The following is a 12,046-nucleotide window of genomic DNA, read 5'->3' on the forward strand; positions in this document are numbered from 1 at the left end:
GAGACAGGGTTTAACCCAAATAGACTGGGAACGCATTGTTACGCGCTGTTTTGTGCTTTAACAATTAAAAAATAGCAGCGAGTGCCGCGCTGCGAGCTTGTACATCTGCTATTTTTCAGAGACACCGTGTTGAGCGTTGCGAAGTCCGCTCGAGCCGACTCAGTGCCGTCCGAGTTACGTCCCGATAGGAACAGAATAGTAAATCTTCGCCCTTTCCCCCCGACTTTCGGCATCTCCGCACGGTCCAAGTGAGCACAGCGGAGCGCTCCCTACCTCCGGTTCAGCCAATCACAAGCCTGCGGCCGACAAGGCATCTCCTACAGCCTCCATAGACCCTATTCACGCCCCGCCCACGCACGCCCACTCAGCAAATTTCCCAGCAACTTCCTGGTGCTGACGTCAGCTTTGAAGGGTAAACTACCACAGAAATCGCTGGACTTAAAGCCAACAAATCATTATTTCGAACGGTACAGTAAATTATAACGCTTTGTGCCTTTTACTATCTTGTGTTCTTGATCATGCTAGCCGTATTTTATACTGTACTATTTGGTAACGTGAATTTGGTCAATTAGCATACGCCCGCACAGTAAGCACTCCCAGGTCTGACCACCAGGACAACCGTGGTTCTGGACCTTACCTTGAACATCATGTTTCCTGCTAAGCACTGATTGGCCAGCTCTCCGTTGGCACGGTGACAGCAGGCGGGGGGGAGGAGCTCGTTGTGGTGCAGCTGTCTGAAGAGGCTGTCCTTAAAGTCCTCCGGACTGTTCACTCCACAGCAGTCAAACTGAGGAGAGGAGAGGAGAGGAGAGGAGAGGAGAGGAGAGGAGAGGAGAGGAGAGGAGAGGAGAGGAGAGGAGAGGAGAGGAGGGGAGAGGAGGGTAAAACAGTTAATTTCAGTGAATGATTCAAATCATTTTGTTCACGTTCACAGCAACGATCAGTTCAAACGATTCGCTCACATTTACCGTTCAGTGGCGCTTCCCTGCCAGGTCTCACCCAAAGATATACATTTTGACCATTTGAAAATAGACGATATACAAGTTCACAATGCCATTGTGAACTTGTAGATCGGCTATTTTCACAAAGATTTTTACACATTTGAAAACTTCATATAAGACATTCTGCATAACAAGTACTTTCCACTTTTGGTACTTTAAGTGCTTTATGATTCCAATACTGTTGTGCTTTTATTCAACATACATACTTAAAAGATCTCGCATAGTTCAATATCAAAGCAAAGGACCGTGTACAGAAATGGAAAACTGTCGTATAACTGCTCAAAGAACCGAACCCTAACCCCACGAAAAGAGAAGTCTCACTCGCAGCCACAACGACCCATATTTTAGCTATGCAACAAGCGCATCGTCCGCTGACAGCTGACAACGACCGTATAACTTTATGTTCTCTGTGTGTGTGTGTGTGTGTGTGTGTGTGTGTGTGTGTGTGTGTGTGCGTGTGTGTGTGTGTGTGTGTGTGTGTGTGTGTGTGTGTGTGTGTGTGTGTGTGTGTGTGTGTGTGTATAGATCTCTAGAACATCTTACCGTTGTCATGACAGCGTTCCAGGTGGATGTGAACACGTCAGATTCGTTGTGTCCTTGGTAATGTCTCTTCAGCTCCTTGGTGAAGTACTGCCTGGTCAGCTGTTAGCCAATCACACATGAGATTACAATATTCACTGGTTACTATCAACCAATCACAGATTAGATGTCTAGATTAGAAATGTGATTATAGAATGCCGTCAGCCAATGGCAGTTCAGATTAGTATCTCTTGGTCAGCTACAATCAACCAATGACAGTTCAGATTTGCCAATTAAAGTCAGCCAATGACATTTTTGTTGTCGTTTTGCGACATGCCCAAAATAGGGATGGCAGGTTGAGGTGATTGGTCAGTGGGGTCAGAGGGGGTGTGGTCGGGAGCAGGTGATTGGTCAGTGGGGTCAGAGGGGGTGTGGTCGGGAGCAGGTGATTGGTCAGTGGAGTCAGAGGGGGAGTGGTCAGGAGCAGGTGATTGGTCAGGCAGGTCAGAGGGGGAGTGGTCAGACTTACGTGTTCCCTGAAGAGGAAGGCGAGGATCGCTGCAGCGAGTTCAGCCAGGAAGATGAACAGGATCAGCATGAAGAACTACAAGAGAGAGAGAACAATATGAACATAAAGGACTACAATAGAGCGAGAGAGATAGAGACATTTACAAAGAGCAGCAGACATAACAAACTACAAGAGAGAGAGAGAGATAGAGAGACACTTACAAAGAGCAGCAGACAAAGAACTACAAGAGAGAGAGAGAGAGAGACATTTACAAAGAGCAGCAGACATAAAGAACTACAAGAGAGAGAGCGATAGAGAGCAGCAGACATAAAGAACTACAAGAGAGAGAGAGAGATAGAGAGACACTTACAAAGAGCAGCAGACATAAAGAACTACAAGAGAGAGAGATAGCGATAGAGAGACACTTACAAAGAGCAGCAGACATAAAGAACTACAAGAGAGAGAGAGTGATAGAGAGACACTTACAAAGAGCAGCAGACATAAAGAACTACAAGAGAGAGAGAGCGATAGAGAGACACTTACAAAGAGCAGCAGACATAAAGAACTACAAGAGAGAGAGAGCGATAGAGAGACACTTACAAAGAGCAGCAGACATAAAGAACTACAAGAGAGAGAGCGATAGAGAGACACTTACAAAGAGCAGCAGACACTTGTTTTCCCGGATGGCTCCGCAGCATCCCAGGAAGCCCAGCAGGAACAGCATCCCTCCCAGCCCCAGGACGGTGTACACGCCCAGGGAGAGCAGAGGGTGGCCCGTCACCAAGGCAACGCCCCTGATGTCCGTGGGGTCCACCAGCACCCACACCCCCACCCCCAGGAGGAACGACCCCCCCAGCTGCAGGGAGGGAGAGAGAGAGAGAGAGAGAGAGAGAGAGAGAGAGAGAGAGAATATTATCCACAAGTTTCTGACGTCCCATGGTGCATTGCACAGAATGGAACAATACAATATCACAATATTCCAGTGTTGATTTGGTCGACTAAAACTATGACGACATTTTTTTGTCGACTGCGTTTTTTTCACTGACGAAAACTAAATAAAAACTAAGCTGTGATGACTAAAACTAAGACTAAATATATTGACAATTTCGTCAACAAAATAAAAACGACTAAAATGTTGGGGAGGGACTAGTGGAGAAGAGAGTCATTTTATGTTTGGTTGCTCTCAGGTGTTGCGTGCTGAAAATAGCAGATCTACAAGCTCACAACGCGTCGCGCACGCAACCAAGTGTAAAATCAGTCATTGTGACGCCAGCAAGGCCTGCCAAAATACATTTTAGTCGACTAAATCAACTGTAGATTTAGTTGCCTAAAATCTTATGATATTTAGTCGAATTATTTTATCGGAGGCCTCAACGAAGCCCCGGTCTAGACGTCCATCCTTGGCCGGGACTTAGACTCGGCCATCCACGGGCCGTATTCGCGCTAACGGCCGCATCGCGCCGCCCACTCCAATAATAAATCACATCTTTAGACAGGATTTTCTCCGGATTGTGTCCCCAGACCCAAAGAGAAAGTTTTTTGCGGCTGAAATAGCTTTAGATCGGGCTTCTAAATGGGTTAGCATTTTGGCTACGTGTCAGCTAGCTTCCTCCTCTCGACACCCATAGCATTGACTGGAGTGAAAACACAAGCCAGTTGGGAGAGGGTCGACGAAAGCTATAAAGAAGGTCTATGGAGAAATGTCTGGCACTCTAGCACCCCTTGTGGCCGGATGGCACTGTATGAGTTAATATGAGCATCAAATCAATATTTCAAATGTTTTTGTGTTTTGTTTTTTTGCACATGCACGCCATAAAAATGACACATGACATTTATGACATCATCAACTTGCGACAGGCATTTCCCCTATTGAGTAAAAGTTTCGCTATTTCTAGAAGAAATAAATTATTTAAGGTGTTTTTAATTTTACATTGTAGTTATAGATGACAATTATAATGTATTAAGGCATATTTGTCATATTAGCCAGGGATCCTTTTAACTCTTGAGAGCATAAAATGAGATCAAATGGACCTGTAAGGCAAAATGTTATCCAACTTTTCCGGTCTGAGGGCTAAATCACATCAAACGGTGGTTCCGCGGCTCAAATGCTGAATAAATAATGGAAAAGGGTTGGAAAAAACCACTGGCCTAAATGAAGAGATTACAGTAACAATGGTGAAAAGAGAGCACTAGAGCGGTAATGAATTCAGGCACTCAACGTTCAACCCTGGAACCTTTACTTCACAGAGCTGAGGAGAGGAGAGGAGAGGAGAGGAGAGGAGAGGAGAGGAGAGCCCCCCCCCCCAATTCTCCTTCTCTCTCATCTTCATCCCCCCCCCCCCCCCCCCCCCCTCATCCTCTCTCCATATGATTAAGAAAAGCAGCTTCCAGGAGTCAGCAGAGATAAGAACCAATCCATGATGCACTACTTTATACACCATGACACTGTTAGGGAGGAGAGGAGAGGAGAGGAGAGGAGAGGAGAGGAGAGGAGAGGAGAGGAGAGGAGAGGACACTGGGTGCCAGGACTGTGAAAATTGTTTTTTTTTACAACAAGGGTTCATATTTTAGATTAAATTAGAGAAAAGAAAAGATGAGTGTTAAAATGTTTCCATTTACTGCTTTCTATCGTTTTAGCGATTTTAACTACTTGGCTTTTTAGACACATTATGCCGGCGATTTCTTTATAACTATTTACAGTAACACTACCTGCCCCCATAAGTCACATCTGGCCATGGAAGATTGTGGTGCATCTTGGGAATGGGCTTATTGTGTCTAGAAATAAATATTTAGCTACTTGCGGGCATGCCCCCAACCACTGAAATCAAAGTCAGTAAAATCACTAGAACGATAGACTATCTAAAACAGGGGTCTTCAACGTATTCAGGCCAAGGACCCCTTAGTTGAGAGAGAGATGAAGCAGGGACCCCCACAACCTGTTCATAGATTCCATATAGTTTCATTGTTTGGCAGCACAATCATCAGTGTATTTTGGATTCATGTCAATTTGTGTTTTCATATATTTATCCCCTTGAACCGTCAATACTTAATAAACTTGACCTTTCACTCTGTACTTAGTCTGCTCTTTTCCCCCTCTACACCAAAGCTCTTTGCCGAAAATAGCAGATCTACAAGCTCACAACGCCTCGCAGTGCGAGGCGTTGTGAGCTTGTAGATCTGCTATTTTTGTCTAAAGTTCTCAGAATATGGATGCTGGGGTTCAAGTGGTTAATATAAAAAAGGAGAAAAAAGCTTCTATCACCCAAAGATTTGGAGGACCCCCTGTAGTAACTCTGAGGACCCCCTAGGGGTCCCAGACCCCCTGTTGAAGACCCCTGATCTAAGATATAAACCCTTGTTGTAAAAAAAAAAAGAAAATTGTCCTTTAAAGGAGTACAGTATTTTCTGGCGCACCTGTCTATAAGGCGCACTGTCAATGAATGGTCTATTTTCAAACTGTTTTCATATATAAGGCGCACCTGACTATAAGGCGCACATAATAGACGCTACCGTTGCGTTATGCATCCAACAGATGGAGCTGTGCTAAAGGGAATGTCAATGTCAGTGAATGATCCATATATAAGGCGCACTGGACTATAAGGCGCACAGTAGTTTTTTGAGAAAATTAAAGGCTTTTAAGTGCGCCTTATAGTCCGGACAATACGGTAGTTCACCCCCAAAATGAAAATTTTTCTATTGATTACTCATGCCATGGAGAGTAGAGTTCAATAATATTTTTTGGTTTTTTGTCACTTTATAAGACAAAAATTTGATTCGAGTAAATTTACCCCCATTGATTCCGGATGGGTACCCGTTTCGAAACGGGTCCCCATCCGGAACGAATGGGGGTAAATTTAGTGTTATCACATTTTTGTCTTAGGAATGCGACTAAAAACTAAAAATATTATTGAACTCTAGTCTCCATGGCATGACTAATCAATAGAGAAAAAGTCATTTTGGGGGTGAACTACTCCTTTAAGTTCGAAACCCCTTTGGTTCAGCGGTGGTTCAAATCCCTGCTGCCTGGTTCCCACTGTTCATGAAGTTCCTCCCCCCCTCCCCCCCTCCCTCCCTATTGGATTAGCCCTGACTGACAGGTCAGGACTCATGAAGCCAGCTGTCACTCAAAACACCTCCCTAATCTATCCAATCACGGGGGGGATTCGATTACAATCACAATTTGCATCTCATTGAAGGGAATGAGAAGGCTGAGCACGTGCAACAAGCCTCCTTTATACTCACATCACGGTCTCTCAAAGCGGGTGCCGGGGCACCCTGGGGTGCCATGGTGCTATGTATAGAGCTATAGACCTGTTATACTGAGTAGAAACTGACCTTAGTCTCACTGTACTCGCTGAGTTCTTTCAATCTTTCAATCTACTCCAAATATCTTTGCCGAAGATTAGGGCTGCACGATTTTGGGAAAATACGACGGAGGAGGGGAGCCACCGTCACACAGAAATCACTTTTGTGATTATTATGCACCTTTGCGATTTGCTAATTGCATGGTTCCAGATCGAGATTTCGGTTTAAAACGATGAATTGTGCAGCCCTACCGAAGATAGCCGATCTACAAGCTCACAACGCGTCACAGCGTGACGTAGGGAATTTACCAAAAAGTCGACTTCATTACACGAGTCGAGAGTCGAGAGTTGGAAGAAATACAATTCCTGGTATTTTTTCTATCATTATTTTTACTCCATGTGTGCATGTGTACATCATTCAAACAGTAGGATTGCTTATTGTCAAGGAACAGTTTTTTTCTTTTTTTTTTTCAAAATAATGAGGTGGAACTGTTCGATCCAATATTATATAGAAAATATGATTATTGTTATTCAATGATGCTGGTTGCAGAGGAATCTATAATATTAACATCAATCCTAAATCCTAACCCTTAGGCTAGTAATTTTTGGTGCTGAACCCTCTGACTGCTCCTGATGAGCAGGTGTGTGTGCATGTGTGTGTGTGTGTGTGTGTGTGTGTGTGTGTGTGTGTGTGTGCGTGCGTGCGTGCGTGCGTGCGTGCGTGCGTGCGTGCGTGCGTGCACTCACAAAGATGAGGAAGTTGAACAGGAACATCAGGTACTTGATGCAGCTCAGACAGTCTCCCTCCATGGCCGTCCCTCTGGGGCCCTGGGTGACACAAAACAAACACACCTTAATACACCTGTCCCTCTGGGGCCCTGGGTGACACAAAACAAACACACCTTAATATACCTGTCCCTCTGGGGCCCTGGGTGACACAAAACAAACACACCTTAATATACCTGTCCCTCTGGGGCCCTGGGTGACACAAAACAAACACACCTTAATACACCTGACCCTCTGGGGCCCTGGGTGACACAAAACAAACGCACCTTAATACACCCGTCCCTCTGGGGCCCTGGGTGACACAAAACAAACGCACCTTAATACACCCGACCCTCTGGGGCCCTGGGTGACACAAAACAAACACACCTTAATACACCTGACCCCTTGGGGCCCTGGGTGACACGAAACAAACACACCTTAATATACCTGTCCCTCTGGGGCCCTGGGTGGGACAAAACAAACACATCCAGCGCGCCTTTCGCCTGCCCCGTCCGCGGCCAGTCTCTTATTTTGAAGGCCAGAAGTCGATTGCGCAAACATTTCCTTTTTGACGTCATGACGTCATTCACCGGAAGTGATCATCATCCCATGCGGGTGCAGTAATGGCGGATCGTTCCCTTTCAGCTTGTGTTATTATAGCGAGAATCCAATGCCATCCTTGGCTTCAAAAGTGTTTTTTGGAGAAAATGGACATTAAAGATGAGATAGACCGTCGGCTTCCATGTTAAGGAATCACTATTGTGTGCACGTGGATCCGCGATGATGATGAATCGGCGAGTCCAATCGTGCGAGGACTTTCCAACGGACCGTACGGTAAGCTTGCCAGCTTTACTGTATATACAGTATATAGCGCAAGTATACTCGGGATCGGCTACAAATGAGTTAATACACCTGTCCCCCTGGGGCCCTGGGTGACACAAAACAAACACACCTTAACACACCCAACCCTCTGGGGCCCTGGGTGACACAAAACAAACGCACCTTAATACACCCGTCGCGGAGGAAATGTTGTGGAGGGCCGGGCCAAAAAGCAGTGCTCCCCACAAGATGTGCTCCCCACAAACTAAACACACAGCTTTACCTCCAACTTCAGTAAATAAATACTTAGCAGTCCAGTCTTTGTTGAAAACCCCGCATTTGGCATCGACTTTTCTTTTTGCATCTCACGCACCCACGCACGCACACACACACACACACACACACACACACACACACACACACACACACACGCACGCACGCACACACACACAGCACCTCCAGTCTAGTTCAGTTCAGTATGTGTCAGCAGTAATGCTGAGTCATGGCCTCAGGGCAGCAGTTCTAACTGTGGAGGAAATAGAAGTCAGCATAAATATATTAAAGTTTAGAGTGAATCAAGACTGGGCAATTAAACCACAAATATACATGGAAGTGCAGAAGCTAGTGTTCCAGACCAACATTATCACGACGTCCCCCGGACATACGAAATTAACCTTAGGCCCGAGGCCGTGTTCTGAAAAACGTTGGTTGCTATATAAGTGGTTCTGAATGATTATAGCAACACTTGATTGTATGACCTCAGTGAATCTTTTCAGAAACACTGATGTTAGTGATGTTAGGACACTTTTATATTTCATTTGACATTTAAACAATTCACCAACATAAACAATTCACACAAACAATCATCAAACACATAACCAGCTTTAAACCCTCAGGCTACTGTTTGAAAAGCTGAGGCTGTCTTCTCCTCCAGGCTCTAGAACAGGAGTCTTCAAGAGGGGGTCCGGGGGTCCAGGACCCCTAGGGGGTCCTTAGAGTTACTACAAGGGGTCCTCCAAATCTTTGTGTGATAGAAACTTTTTTTTCTCCTTTTTTATAATAACCACTTGAACCCTAGCATCCATATTCTGAGAACTTTAGCCAAAAATTGCAGATCTACAAGCTCACAACGCCTCGCCATGACTCCGGTTTGGTGTAGAGGGGAAAAGAGCAGACTAAGTACAGAGATTTGACATGAATCCAAAATACACTGATGATTGTGCTGTCAAACGATGAAACTATATGGAATCTATGAACAGGTTGTGGGGGTCCCTGCTTCATCTCTCTCTCAGCTAAGGGGTCCTTGGCCTGCTGATCATCACTGGATGCCAGAAGGGTTACGCCTCCAAGGAGGCTGGTTGCCGTGGTTACCACTGCACTAAGTGACACATTTCCTCTTAATGTAATGAACCCTCCATCCCATAATGACACACACGCACACACACACACACACACACACACACACACACACACACACACACACACACACACACACACACACACACACACACACACACACACACACACACACACACACACACACACACACACACAATATATATATAACCTGGCTGACATTAACTTGATGAAGGCAGCACTTCACTATAATGAAGACCGCAAGCGCACTTACACGCATGTGCACGCGCACGGCGCGCGCACTACGCACACACACACACGCACACACGCACACACACACACACACACACACACACACGCATGCACGCAGAGTGTGGGTGGTCAAACAGACCCCCTATAGAAATAATAATGATACTATATCATCTCTTTCAGGTGGAAACCATTTACCGGTATCATGTCCAAAGCGCGTCGCTTTTCCACCTGTGTTAAGATGGATCCAATGGACTTATAGCTCACACAGATTACATTTCTTTGCTAAATAGTTACTATATCGATTTTAAATCATTTAATCGAATCGAATCGTATCGCCATGAATGAACCAATATCGTCCATGTATCGTATCGTCAACCATGTATCGTGATGCGTATCGTATCGCTGTTAAAATGTATCGTTACACCCCTAGTAAATATGCAAGATGAAATAACAAAACACAAAACCTCAACCTATAAATAAACAAGTCGTTTCTCTTGGGGGTAAGAGTTGTCTGGAAAACCAAATGCTGGGGTTTTATATTTGATTAAGGCCATGGCTAAACGGAGCTGGATATTTCTGAAGCTAGAATTTTTTTTGTGCTGTTGGGGCTTGCAGCTACATGAAGCTGGATATTTCGGCTGCGGAGCTGGATATTTTTTAAACCGGATAAATAAGTGGAGAGATTGAAAAATATCCGATTCACTGGATCCGTGTAGACAGGGAACCCGGATATCTCTGAAGACTTTACTGTGTGTGTGCTTGTTAGACCTAGATATCTTTGTGGTGTGGACCTAGATATTTTTCTATGTGGATATCTGAAAAACCGGGATATATGAAATATCCAGCTCCGTGTGGACCTAGATATTTTTCTATGTCGATATTTGAAAAAACGGGATATATGAAAAATCCAGCTCCGTGTAGCCATGGCCTAAAATAAAAAATAAAACCACTTTAGAAAACAGAAAGAATGATCTCACAGCTCAGCGAGGGAGAAGAGAAAATTCATGAGTTGGCAGAAAAAGTTAGGGATGCTTGCAGCTGTGATCAGGGTGTGATTAGAAACAGGGGAGTCACAAGGGGGGGGAAAAGTGGGACTGAGTTATATTGTGCGAGGGCCCGCAGTGAATCCTTGTACCCAGGGCCCAGAACTTGGTGCGACGCCCCTGAAGTCTCCTCTCCAGCAGAGAGGGAGCATAAAGAAGGAGATTATAGAAGGTATCATGTTTGTCTGCTAATGACACTCAGCAGCTGGAGGGAGGAAAGAAAGAAAATGATAGAAATGTTGTTTTTTCCAGTGAATATATTAGAGCTGATCTCCTAATGTACTCCTTCACTGCTCTGAATGATGTGAGCTCTCTCTCTCTCTGTCTCTCTCTCTCTCTCTCTCTGTTTCTGTCTGTCTGGGGGGGGGGACTACACTACATATCAACTACATATCATTCTGTTTTTTTTTATTCCTATGTGTTATATATCAATGATTGCCATATAATGATATGCCTGTGTCAACGCAATATCATCACGACACAAACAGTACATAATATATTCATGAGATTATCATAATGATATGCACATATTAATGATTATCATAATGATATGCAATTATATATTGATCAGCTGTGGCGGTCACAGAGTTTTATTAATTAACACCCCCCCCCCCCCCCCCCCCATGTGAAAGTGCTAACGAGGTCACAGGAGGCCTTAATTGAGATTTACATAAATTACCCCCCCCCCCCTGCATGTGAGAGCGGGCCCATGGGGGGGGGGGGGGATTACAGAGACAGAAATGGAGCCATATTACAGTGAAGATTAGTTAAGACCCTCCAGGAAAAAACGCAGGAATATGCAGACTAAAATCATTGATTACGCGGGGGGAATATATGCAGAGGTTATTTTGTGATTTTATGCGCAGAAAGTTGCAGAATATGTGTGAATTGTGAATTACGCGAAATATGCAAAATGTGTATGTGAATTAGGGCATTAACGTCGACAAGTAGACACAGTCGACTTCATTACGCAAGTCAACTCCCACCAGAGAAAGTCGAAGTTGAAAAAAAAAAAAATTCTATTGTGAAAATATTAGATCTACATGCTCACAACATTGTGAGCATGTAGATCTGCTATTTTCACAATTTCTGCCTCGATACAGTATATTTGACAATTTGGACAATGTTTAATTTGTCATTTTAGAGGTATTAAAAAGTCCTTAAATTGTCACTTTAGAAATGTGCAGATACCCTCAATACACTTAAACTTTATGTTGGTTTGTTTACTGATGAGTGAGAAAACAATGTTTCACATTAAGTTAATCATCTGGGGACCCCCCAAAATAATTGGGGGGTTGTGTGTTGTGATGACGTCCTCAAACGATAAAGTCGACTTCAACTCAACTGTTTTACTGAGTCGAGTCGACTTGCAAAAATCACAAGTCGTTAATGGCCTAATGTGAATGTGACATTATGCAGGGGTATATGTGATTTTAAGTGGTGAAATATGCTGGTGAATTCTTCCTGTAAGTCACGTCT

General features: G+C 44.4%; 1 pseudogene across 1 annotated transcript in view; it reads right to left on the minus strand.

Moving 5' to 3' along the window:
• The window catches only part of LOC308293661 (tetraspanin-18B-like), an 85,724-nt pseudogene that overhangs the window by 19,077 nt on the left and 54,601 nt on the right, over positions 1-12,046 (minus strand). Inside the window, exons 8-13 of the transcript XR_013963360.1 lie at positions 7,295-7,310; positions 7,080-7,160; positions 2,684-2,884; positions 2,050-2,124; positions 1,545-1,643; positions 638-787 (exon numbers count right to left, since the gene is read on the minus strand). The product of XR_013963360.1 is annotated as a tetraspanin-18B-like (transcript). The remainder of the gene's footprint in view (positions 1-637; positions 788-1,544; positions 1,644-2,049; positions 2,125-2,683; positions 2,885-7,079; positions 7,161-7,294; positions 7,311-12,046) is intronic.

Source organism: Nannobrachium achirus (assembly GCF_963921795.1).
Source record: "Nannobrachium achirus genome assembly, chromosome: 11".
Taxonomy (NCBI): domain Eukaryota; kingdom Metazoa; phylum Chordata; class Actinopteri; order Myctophiformes; family Myctophidae; genus Nannobrachium; species Nannobrachium achirus.